The sequence below is a fragment of the Schistocerca serialis genome, chromosome 5 (assembly GCF_023864345.2).
Source record: "Schistocerca serialis cubense isolate TAMUIC-IGC-003099 chromosome 5, iqSchSeri2.2, whole genome shotgun sequence".
Lineage (NCBI taxonomy): Eukaryota > Metazoa > Arthropoda > Insecta > Orthoptera > Acrididae > Schistocerca > Schistocerca serialis.
The window spans coordinates 813,989,687-814,002,350 of record NC_064642.1 but is presented as its reverse complement, the minus strand read 5'-3'; positions in this window follow the sequence as shown (position 1 = coordinate 814,002,350).

Below are 12,664 nucleotides of genomic sequence, written 5' to 3'. Positions count from 1 at the left end.
CAAGTCGTTACAAAGTTCCTAGGACATGAAAAGTTCCAGAATATGTTTCTATTATAGCTACAATGTTAGAGAGGTCTAAAACTTTAGGATGTTTAATGAGCCTGAAAATTCACTTTTTGAACAGTCACCTTGAATACTTCCCGGACAATATTGGAGATGTTAGTGAGGAGCAACGATAGCGTTTTCACCACGACATTAAAGTGATGGGAGAACGCTACCAAGGCCAACATTATGGGGGACTACTGTGTCACTTCACCGAGAAGTTCAGCAAGCGACTCATCGCAGAAAATGCTACACAAGAAGCTTCAAAGAAAAAAGAGAAAGAAAATACAAACCAATTCCAGCTGACAAGTGAAACTTCTATTAACACGTATCAATGTTTTAAGTAGCTTACTGTAAATATAAACCATGCTTATGCAGTAGCAAAGCGTTTCATTAATTTCCCCGTCACCGTATAGAATACGATTTTTATACTACATAGTAAAAAGCATACTGCTCGAAAACTATGGCTGACACAAAAAACTAAGGCTAGATTTGAATTCAGCTCATAAAAATCTCGTGTAAAGATGAGCTCTCAAAGAAAGAAACTTTTTAAAAATTTTTTCGTTGGCCTGCGTAATCTTTTACAACGTGCTACCACTGAACAAAGATTTGCGGCTACACGAAGAATTTCCAATTTCGATGTTTTTTTTATCTTGACTGACAGGATGGTTATCATGCACTGGCTTAGTTGTGTACTTCAAAATGTACAAGAGACGTTGATGTAAATTTCGCCTCGCAAGACCGCTCAAGGCAAACAAACATGGCCTTCGACATTTTCTATTCGACACTGTAGTAGACATTTGTACCATCACCGAAACACGGTTAAAACAGAACGAATCGTTCGCACGCCAGGGTTACTCTGTCATTAGAGAGGATAGAGACAATGGCTACGACAATGCAGCTTTGCTGGTAAAACAAGGCAGCCACCTTTCCGCTGTCAGTATGGGCACTCAGCATGACCCATTGCAAAGGATGGGTATCCGTCTGCGGATCAACGACCTCCCTCTGAATTTGATCTCAGTACACAAAGCACCTAATGAAAGCCTTTCCAGACAGCAGTTAACAACAATCACTGCCTCGCTCGAAAAACGCCTTCTGCTCCTAGGAGACTAACGAGCACCATGCACTGTGGGGGAAAAATGCTAGTGGATGTACTAGATTGGGAAAACCTTACAGTACTGAATGGCGGCTCATCCACACGAGTAGTCCGACCAAATGAAGCTCTGACGGCAGTGGGTTTTAGCATAGCATCAACTGCACTCTGTACCAGAACAACATGGAAAGTAATAGCGGATACTTTCGGTGCGGATCCATTGCCAACCCAAATTATGAAAAACGTACAATTTATGGAGACTGTCAACCGCGCAATCAGACGGAAATTTAACACAAACAAAGCGAACTGGAACCTATTCGAAATACTACTGGAAGAAAAACTAATCTATAGCCTATACTGAGAATCATGAAAGAGTCTATGACGTGTTGGTGTCGCTTATCGATGAAGCAGCGGTAGTCTCAACACCTGAAAAGCGACATATGCGGACAACTACTCGCCAATCACCCTGATTGTGGGGTTCAGAATGTGACGCAGTCCTCTAGGAACGCAAGGAGACATTAAGAAAATACAGAAGTATCTCTAATGACACAAGCTTTCTTGCCATTGAGAAAGCATAAGCTGTAGCCAAGAAAATATTCACGTAGGAAAAACTAAAAATCGTGACAATTTCTGCACTCCAGTCGGCGAAGAAACTGTATTAACCTGGATCTGGAATGTAATACAGAACAATAAAACCTATCAGACAAGAGACATCCGACTTTTAGAATCGTTCTTGTGTATGATAGCTCCACCTGGCGTAACAGACAAGGGGCGAGGTGGAAAGAAGAGAGGAGAAGTGGCATTACACAACCCTTTTCGCTGGAGGAACTCCAGACTGCGCTCTCGCAAGGGAAGGTTACTGCCCCTGATACGGATCCGGATTATACCGACTACCCAGGTTACGGCACATCCCACACAAGGGGAAGCTGCTGCTACTCAGATTTTGTAATTCTTTATGGACACAAAAGATCAAAATCGACTCGCTGAAAACACGTCGTGTCGTCGCCATCCACAAGTCGGGAAAAAGATCTGATAAACGTTAGTGATATCGGCTTTTCAGCACACTACTGTGTTCGGCGAAGGTAATGGAAAGGATTAATTCGGCGCTTAGAATGGCGGTGTAAAAACAAGCTATTACCGGAAAAAAATACTTTGATTTTGAAAAGCAAAAGACACAACTGACACTTTCACTGTTGGTTATTGACATACAGCTAAATTTCTCTCTGTCGAATTATATGATAGTTGCGCATTCATGGATTTCATTAGAACATACAACAACGTGTTCTAGTCAATCTTTTGGAAAAAAACTGAAAAAACTCCAGATATCAAAACCACTCGTGCCCAACGTTGTACGCTTCCTGTGCAACAGGAAGCCAATCATTCTGCAACACGGAATTACTCTGGGATCCAAAAAAACTAGCAGAGGACTCCCCACAGGGATGAGTCTTGGCTCATCTTTTTATTCAGTCTCTATACAGCAGACCTTCATGACCTCTTTGCCAGTGACATACAATATTACAGTACGCAGATGACGTATGCATATACACTCCTGGAAATGGAAATAAGAACACCGTGAATTCATTGTCCCAGGAAGGGGAAACTTTATTGACACATTCCTGGGGTCAGATACATCACATGATCACACTGACAGAACAACAGGCACATAGACACAGGCAACAGAGCATGCACAATGTCGGGACTAGTACAGTGTATATCCACCTTTCGCAGCAATGCAGGCTGCTATTCTCCCATGGAGACGATCGTAGAGATGCTGGATGTAGTCCTGTGGAACGGCTTGCCATGCCATTTCCACCTGGCGCCTCAGTTGGACCAGCGTTCGTGCTGGACGTGCAGACCGCGTGAGACGACGCTTCATCCAGTCCCAAACATGCTCAATGGGGGACAGATCCGGAGATCTTGCTGGCCAGGGTAGTTGACTTACACCTTCTAGAGCACGTTGGGTGGCACGGGATACATGCGGACGTGCATTGTCCTGTTGGAACAGCAAGTTCCCTTGCCGGTCTAGGAATGGTAGAACGATGGGTTCGATGACGGTTTGGATGTACCGTGCACTATTCAGTGTCCCCTCGACGATCACCAGTGGTATACGGCCAGTGTAGGAGACCGCTCCCCACACCATGATGCCGGGTGTTGGCCCTGTGTGCCTCGGTCGTATGTAGTCCTGATTGTGGCGCTCACCTGCACGGCGCCAAACACGCATACGACCATCATTGGCACCAAGGCAGAAGCGACTCTCATCGCTGAAGACGACACGTCTCCATTCGTCCCTCCATTCACGCCTGTCGCGACACCACTGGAGGCGGGCTGCACGATGTTGGGGCGTGAGCGGAAGACGGCCTAACGGTGTGCGGGACCGTAGCCCAGCTTCATGGAGACGGTTGCGAATGGTCCTCGCCGATATCCCAGGAGCAACAGTGTCCCTAATTTGCTGGGAAGTGGCGGTGCGGTCCCCTACGGCACTGCGTAGGATCCTACGGTCTTGGCGTGCATCCGTGCGTCGCTGCGGTCCGGTCCCAGGTCGACGGGCACGTGCACCTTCCGCCGACCACTGGCGACAACATCGATGTACTGTGGAGACCTCACGCCCCACGCGTTGAGCAATTCGACGGTACGTCCACCCGGCCTCCCGCATGCCCACTATACGCCCTCGCTCAAAGTCCGTCAACTGCACATACGGTTCACGTCCACGCAGTCGCGGCATGCTACCAGTGTTAAAGACTGCGATGGAGCTCCGTATGCCACGGAAAACTGGCTGACACTGACGGCGGCGGTGCACAAATGCTGCGCAGCTAGCGCCATTCGACGGCCAACACCGCGGTTCCTGGTGTGTCCGCTGTGCTGTGCGTGTGATCATTGCTTGTACAGCCCTCTCGTAGTGTCCGGAGCAAGTATGGTGGGTCTGACACACCGGTGTCAATGTGTTCTTTTTTCCATTTCCAGGAGTGTATTTTGAAGCCAGTACTCTTTAGTCCTGACATCTGAAAATGCACGCTGTGATAGTACGTCTGCATGAGTGAATTGTAGGAAGCGCCTTCGGAATATGATAGCAAGTCCTCTCTTTCGATAGTCGTCTCTTTCGATTTTTACTCGACTTAGGATTCCACTTCCACTAACGATGCAACAGCAGCCAAAACAATTAAATACCTTGGGATGATTGTTGTTAAGTTTATATGGGCTCTTCGTATCTGACGTGTAATTACCAGATGTGAAAACGCCTACAACTGGACTATGGTGGGCCTGTGATCGGTGGAGAGCAACGTCTTTATACCGGTCCCTACTAAGGACACAGTGATTTGATGCCATGAATGAGCATCAGACAGCACGCTCCAAACACTAGACACTGTGGAGTATAAAGCCTCGCGTACAGTTAATGGAGCCGGCCGCGGTGGAGGAGGGGTTCTAGGGGCGTCAGTCCGTAGCCACGCGGCTGGTACGGTCGCAGGTTCGAATCCTGCCTCGGGCATGGATGTGTGTGATGTCCGTAGGTAAGTTAGGTTTAAGTAGTTTGAAGTCTAGCGGACTGATGACCTCAGATGTTAAGTCCCATAGTGCTCAGAGCCATTCGAACCATTTTTGAACAGTTAATGGGGCGTTTATGTTAAACCCTACGAGCGCATTACTGGTTCAAAGTAATGAACCACCGTTAAGGTTGCGGCGAATATTTCTCTGCGACTGTTTGGACGAATATTAGCACTTTGACGAAAAATTTTGTGTGTGTGTGTGTGTGTGTGTGTGTGTGTGTGTGTGTGTGTGTGTGTGTGTAAGATGTTGGATAAATATCAGTTTCCACCGGCCGCGCCTGAATTTACGCAGTTTAAGTTACCAGGCATGGGAAAGTTGTCTTCTACCGCACTAACGTCGACTTTGCAGATTGACGTCAGGTCCAGTTGAACATGTCAAAACCAGGACCCATCAAATGCAACGGCAATGGAATTCCTGTCTCACTACCACGGCGCGTGCGTGGTGTATACAGAATGGGTCCAAGTCTAAAAATGGTTCAAATGGCTTTGAGCACTATGGGACTTAACAGCTGAGGTCATCAGTCCCCTAGAAATTAGAACTACTTAAACATGACTAACCTAAGGATATCACACACATCCATGCCCGAGGCAGGATTCGAACCTGCGACCGTAGCGGTCGGGCGGTTCCAGACTGAAGCGTCTAGAACTGCTCGGTCACACCGGCCGGCGGTCCAAGTCTAAAGAAGTCGCTGCTAGTGCTTATTGGGTACCCCAAAGCAAACAACACAGCCTACACAAGCTGGGTCCACACTACACGATTATGGCAGCCGAGCTGAACGCTATTTTGGAAGCCCTACAATTCACACAGACGTAGACAGCAAACATAGTCTGCATCCCTGATTTGAAACGATCACTATAGTTGCAGCAGTTGCAGACGTTGTTTCGCGTGCAGAGGAACTGTCACAACATTGTGATGGTATCGATGAAAGGCCACTCTTGGATACCTGGAATTAAACAAGTAGACGGCCGTGCAAAGCAAGTATCTCTACATGCTGCTCATGGAGCTAGTATATATATGATAAGCCGTTGAGGAGTGGAACAATCTGGACCAATAGTGAATTGATGAACTTGTGGATAGTATGCCACGAGGAATACAGGCATGCATCAATGCATATGAGGACTGCTACTGGGTATTAGAGGTACCAGTGTGTACAGCAATCTGGACCACTACCTCTGAAGGTCTCGCTGTATGGTGGTACAACTTAAAATGTGTCGTATTCATGAGCAATATAAATGGCGGAAAAGAAACTTCGTGGCAGATTAAAACTGTGTGCCGGACCGAGACTCAAACTCGGGACCTTTGCCTTTCGCGGGTAGGTCATCTACCAACTGAGCTACCCAAGCGCGACTCACGCCCCGTCGCAGGAGAGCTTCTGTGAAGTTTGAAAGGTAGGAGACGAGGTACTGGCAGAAGTATAGCTGTGAGGACGGGACGTGAGTCGTGCTTGGGTAGCTCATTCGGTAGAGCACCTGCCCGCGAAAGGCAAAGGTCCCCAGTTCGAGTCTCGGTACGGCACAAAGTTTTAATTTGCCAGGAAGTTTCTTATCAGCGCACACTCCGCTGCAGAGTGAAAATCTCATTCTGGCGGAAAAGATGTTCATGTTGATCTCTGTTCAAATTTTCTGTACAGGTTATGGTGATGCAAAACTTTCTTTGATGTGTGTATTACTCTTGTGCGCATATAACAATTATAGTTTATTTTTACTTGCCGTTTAATCCCATTTACATCCAGTTTCTTGGAACATTTGCGCCGGTTTCTGTGGAGCGAATGGGCACGACGTTGCGGACGTGTGACTGTCGTGATACGTTGTATCGGGATAATCCCTGGGCAGCGTTTGGTATTCAAAGGACGTTTACATGGCCCATATTTCACGACAGTTTGTGTCCGAAATAGTGTTCCCTATAAGAGTGCAGCAGTGTGGATGTAACACGTGGCATTTTTACGGTATGGCTTCGCAACATTTCTGTGTGAAGGCGATGATGCAGGCAGTTTCCAATGCGTTACCGCTATCACCCAACAACGGTGGAGAATACCTGTTGTGGCCCAACACACGGAGACAGCGCCGCTATGCTATGCCTGGCCAGGTAATCGGAGCGCTGACACAGGTATTATTTCGTGTCAGGTAGAAAAAAATGGCGCATGTTGTAGACCCTCTTGATTTGTTTACGTACAGGAACGTAGATGAGGGCAAACCAGAGATATCCACGAATTTCATGAATGTGATTGGTACATCTGCGTCCAGATACATAAAGTATTACACCTAAAGACTTTAGTCTGAGAAAGGACAGTCCCGCTGCTACAATTGCTACTTATCTGCAGTAGTGAGCCATAAATGTATTTTGCATAGGTTCTTTAGATTTCTGAATTTTCCTGAATTTTCTTCATATGTTTTCTTCTTCATATACACCAGCTTGCCAATTGTTCTTTTATCCCGGGCTTTTTGTAAATTACTTTCCACGTCCTACAAATCTTGTAGACGAATCGCATTTATGAAGTTATAGTTGGCTCACTCTACTTGTGAACCGCAATAAAGCATCTACATAAAGATTGAATTGGTATTTCAAATCATATTAATGAATTGCATGAGCCCTTGCACAATTGTTGCAAGAGTTTCGTACCTAGAGGCATAATTTATCGTTGACTAGAAGTGTGTCAAACTTCTGTATGAATCGTCTGTAGCCAAACCCCAATGGATGATCAGTAACCCAATTGTAAACTGGTACAGTCATGTCTTAGGACTGGTATCGCCAATCCTTGTACCAGCTGCTTTTACGACATATTCAAGTGTCTTAATTTGAAACTGCTTTTCTATTCCTGGAGTACAATATTCGTGTTCCACAGTCTTTAATGTAAAATGTGTCCTCAGTGTTTCCTGGAAGATAGAGTCTTCATTTAAAGGAATGTTTATCAGCCGTTAGTGGGTCCGTTTGACATAACTGGATAGAGATTGATAGGTGGGACTCAGGTGGTCGCTCTTGGGTTTCCAGACACACTGTGGTCAGGCTACTCTCGCATTGTGTGCCACCCTTGCACCTGCATTACACCATAAATTTGCCGAAGATCTTTCGTAAAGTCATGTTGTACGAAGCTGACAAATGGAATCCTTAAAGGCCCAATAAAATTCCTAAACGTTGGATTTGGCATTTGGCAGGTGCTATACTTCGTTCAGGAATGACCAGCAGAGCAGAAGAAGTGTTAGGCTTGTGGAAGTGCATTGCCGAATGATCCGTGCACGTCCCTGCAGCAAGTGTATGAATACTGCAGAAATTATAAGAGGCGTAACTTTTTTTTTTTTTAATTTCTTGGCTTTCGGAACGTGCACTTACAGCCAACCAAACACAGGAAATGTTATTACAGTTGGTTTCGACAGTTCATGCAAGACATTATTTGAATTCTTGTCCTGGTATGATGTAACATAGGATTAACAAAGGTCAGATCCGACATAAAACAAGATTTACAATCAGAGTTCACGAAAACGAGTGAACAGGACGAAAATGGAACGCAAGATACACAGTGCTAGTATACTATAAAAATTCTACTGGTAACACAACAAGAAATGATAACTCGCCATTGGTACACAATTGGGATATTCCCAGGTCAATCCACATTGATGACTATATATCTAAATTAACAAAATTTTCGTTGTATGTTCTCTGAGAATTGTTTCAAAAGCTTCGGATAGAGAGAATCGAATGCTTGTACAGGTCTGTAAGTTCCATCTACACAGAACAGAACAGAACAGAACAGCAGAACAGTTCACAAGAACTAAAGTTGTGCATTACAGCCACACGCATTGATACACCAGTACACAGCGGCATAAATTTAGAGACTGAGCATTCCATATTCTGCAGAGTGGCAGATACTGTCAATTGAGCTTTGGTCTTCCTCTGGCATTGTAAGTATATTAAGCATTAATTAGCAACTGGGAGCTATGTCCTGATGTTGGCACTGTTGTCGAATTCGTATGGTAGCTTATATGCTGCTACAGCGTTCGGTGTCAACAAGCGTCGGTGGCTGCTTGGGAATACACGACAAAGAGCACGAAGATTACTTTTAAGGACGTTGATGTGATACGTGCCCCGAAGACATTGCATAAATATGTGGTTGGATGACGCTTATGTCGAGTCGATTAAAGTGTTTGTTTTGAACTTCCGATGGTGAAATTTCAGCCGTACTGAAATTTTTGTGAAGCTCATTGATGTTTGTTTCGTATGATGCTCTGGAACTCTCGGAAATGTCGGACGAAATAACGTGTAGTGATCGCCTTAGATTTCAGATGTCTGCGACCATTCCTCTTACCAGTCCAAAGACAACTGCTTCGTGAGCATGGATATCATATATATACTAGCTCCATGAGCTGCTTGTAGAGATACTTGCTTTGCACGGCCGTCTACTTGTTTAATTCCAGGTATCCAAGAGTGGCCTTTCATCGACACCAACACAATGTTGTGACAGTTCCTCTGCACACGAAACACAACGTCTGCAACTGCTGCAACTATAATGATCGTTTCAAATCAGGGATGCAGACTGTTTGCTGTCTACGTCTGTGTGAATAGTAGATTCGGCGCAGATCCCTCAGAGTAGTTGGTGGGTGTCGTCCTTAAATAACCCTTTCCAAACTATTCCAGGCAGGTTCGATAGGGTTCTTGTCTGGAGAACATGCTGGCCACTAGTCCAGTGACGTTATCCTGAAGGAAGCCATTGACAAGATGTGCACGATGGGGGCGCGAATCGTCTTCCATGAAGACAAATGCCTTGCCAATACGCTGCCGATATGGTTGCACTATCGGTCGGAGGATGGCATTCATGTATCGTATAGCCGTTATGGCGCCTTCCATGACCACCAGCGGTGTGCGTCGGCCCCACATAATGCCACCCCAAAACAGCAGGGAACCCCCACCTTGCTGCACTTGCTGGACAGCGTGTCTCCAACGATTGTCTCTAAGGCATATGCGACACCCATTGGTGAAGAGAACGTGATGCCAAACCTGAGCGGTACATTCGGCATCATGTTGGGCCCATCTGTACCGCGCTGCATGGTGTCGTGTTTGCAAAAATGGACCTCGCCATGGAAGTCGGGAGTGAAGTTGCGCATCATGCAGCCTATTGGGCACAGTTTGAGTTGTAGCTCTACGTCTTGTGGCTGCACAAAAGCATTATTCAACATGGTGGCGTTGCTGTCAGTGTTCCTTCGAGCCATAATCCGTCGGTAGCGGTCATCCACTGCAGTAATAGCCATTGGGGAGGGTGGGGGGGGGGAGGGGGGAAGTGAGCGATGGGTGCCATCGGCAGTTCCTGTCTCTGTATCTCCATGTCCGAACATCGCTTTGGTTCACTCTGAGACGCCCAGAAACTTCCCTTGTTGAGAGCCCTTCCTAGCGTAAAGTAACAATGCAGACGCGATGGAACGCCAGTATTGACCGTGTAGGCATGGTTGAACTACAGAAAACACAAGACCTGTACCTGCTTCCTGGTGGAATGACTGGAACTGATCGACTGTCGGACCCCCTCGTTTAATAGGCGCTGCTCCTGAATGGTTGTTCACATCTCTGCGTGGGTTTAGTGACATCTCTGAACAGTCAAAGTACTGTGTCTGTGATACAATATCCACATTCAACATCTATCTTTAGAAGTTCTTGGAACCAGGGTGATGGAAAAGGTTTTGTGACGTGTTACTTTACTGAATACGTATACGTATATTTCTTAGAGTTAGAAATGATACCAACGTGTACATAGATGATTCATATTTCTCATCACGGTACACGTGAAAGATTGTGAGCGAAACTGGATGAACAGGACAGGTCGCAGCCCATACGCTAGTTGGGGAACTACGGATTGAGGATGAGCACGAAGCCGGGACATTCCTCCGATTGACGAGCGGCGAGGTGCGGTTTCTTCTAGACTCCGTCCATAACGAGACAAAAGTGAGACGAGCAGTAAGATTGCACCACAGTGATTGTTGCCTACCGTTTCACTGTGAAAGCTTGGACTACCTTACCTTAAAATATTTTATTTCACAAAAACGGTAGATTTAAATGTACTGCGTTTCGATAACAATCAGCATTTTTCATGTGATTCGTGCTGCAACCTACAGTATCCCTTTCGAGACCCTGTTTGCAGAATAGGCATGATCATTAAAGAAGCAGCTACGGTGCTCTGTAGGGATGTGAACATCTAAGCAAACAATCTGACTGGAAAAGAAATAAATCTCATTATTTATTATGAATTCCAACATTGGTAATTTTTCCATTGATATTTTTGGAAGTTCTGGTTCTGTATTTGCTTTGTCGTGTAATACGTATTCATTATTTTTTCAACTATGCTCAAAATACAAAGAAATTCCGGCTACACATGCATAACAGATTGCTGAAAACGCAGTTACACTACATAGAAATTCTGCAAATAGTTAAATCTTACTGACAGCTCTTTCTCATCGAGAATGGTGGTTTCTTACATATCTAACAAAGCGCAGAAGACTGGCCACAAAGATACAGCGCCTACTCGTCATCACCGATTTCGTCTAAATTTATGGTGTACGTAGGTCTTGGCATGAAATAAAAAGGCCAAGCGTTGAGAAAATATTACATGCACTTTGCTATTGCAACTCTGTGACGTCTATTTTTATTGCAAGAAAAAGAATTTGATCAAAAAGCTACAAAACTGCTCTTATCTCACAGAATGATAAAAATAAATCACATTCCGTGAAGACTGCATCTTTGTGCGTCACCAGCTATACTATTTGGCGAAACGATGCGTTACGCAACAAACTGTGCGGTAGAGAGAACCTTTCACGAATGTGAATCAAGTTTGCTTCGCTATAGAAAATTTTAAGTAAAGTTGTGCAATAAAAAAGAGGCGTTCATAACGTGTGTAAGATACTGAGAAAATTAGTGCTCCTTGCTTTTACGATGAGTATCACTACAGCAAGTGTAAATTACTAACTGTGCAGTAATGAAGTATTCAGTTTTTTATACGAAGTTCTTGTGTACGTCTTACAATTCTTACCTGGAAATTTGTTCGCAGTACCACATTGTCCTCTGCTTTCCCTTTACACGCCTTTTATGAAAACATTAACAAATGCAATATATTGACCTATACTTCGGTTTATTTGCAGTGCAAGTGACGTAAAGTTCGAAGGAAAAATTGTTGCACATACGAACTCAACCCCACGACCTTCTGATTACCGTTCTGCACGACATGCATCGTCCAACCAGCACCAAAAATACTGTTTTTCTGAACGTTTGTTGATCTGGAGTTCCCACTTGCGTCACTTTAATTTCTAGTCAAGTCCTGCATACATCATGTACCTGAACGAAATCGTGGTGAGCCAGGGCGGTACCCTTGTCATTGCCACAGCAGATTTCGAGAGAAGCTGAATTTTCCCTCATCGTCTCGACGCGCTACATGGAAAGCACGTGATAACAAGCTCGACTAATAGTGCGAGCCTTTTTATAAACGTAAACGGCGGCATAGAACTGTTCTTTTGGAAATGGCAGATGCAAACTATATGTTTGCGTTGACTATGGTTGCAATGTGTGAGTATCTGACAGATGCATTTTCTAACAGTGCTTTGTTTAAGAAGCTAAAACAGTGAACTATTCTCCTGTCGAACGCCTCACCACTTCCTGGTAGGGGCATTCCAGTTTCATAAATTATAGTCAGGGATAATACTTAAGCAAGCAAGTCTTTCTTGCTGAATCTAGGCTCTATTAGACGTCAACCTGCCGCAGAGCGTGTTTTTAACCGCCGGCTCTACTAAAAAGTTTCGGCATTTTAGTTATTAGTTTTAGGGTATTTAGAAAGCCGTTGTACTTTAACCCAAACACAGTATCAAACAGTCCTGACTAAGTGTTCAGTCCATAACTTCTTACTGGTTCAAAACGTGTCCTCTTGTATGGGTAATGGGATGCGTGACTGTGGATTCCATAAACAGAGATCTCGTGCCAAATCTCAAGCGTGATGGATGCAATAACGGAAATTGCTTT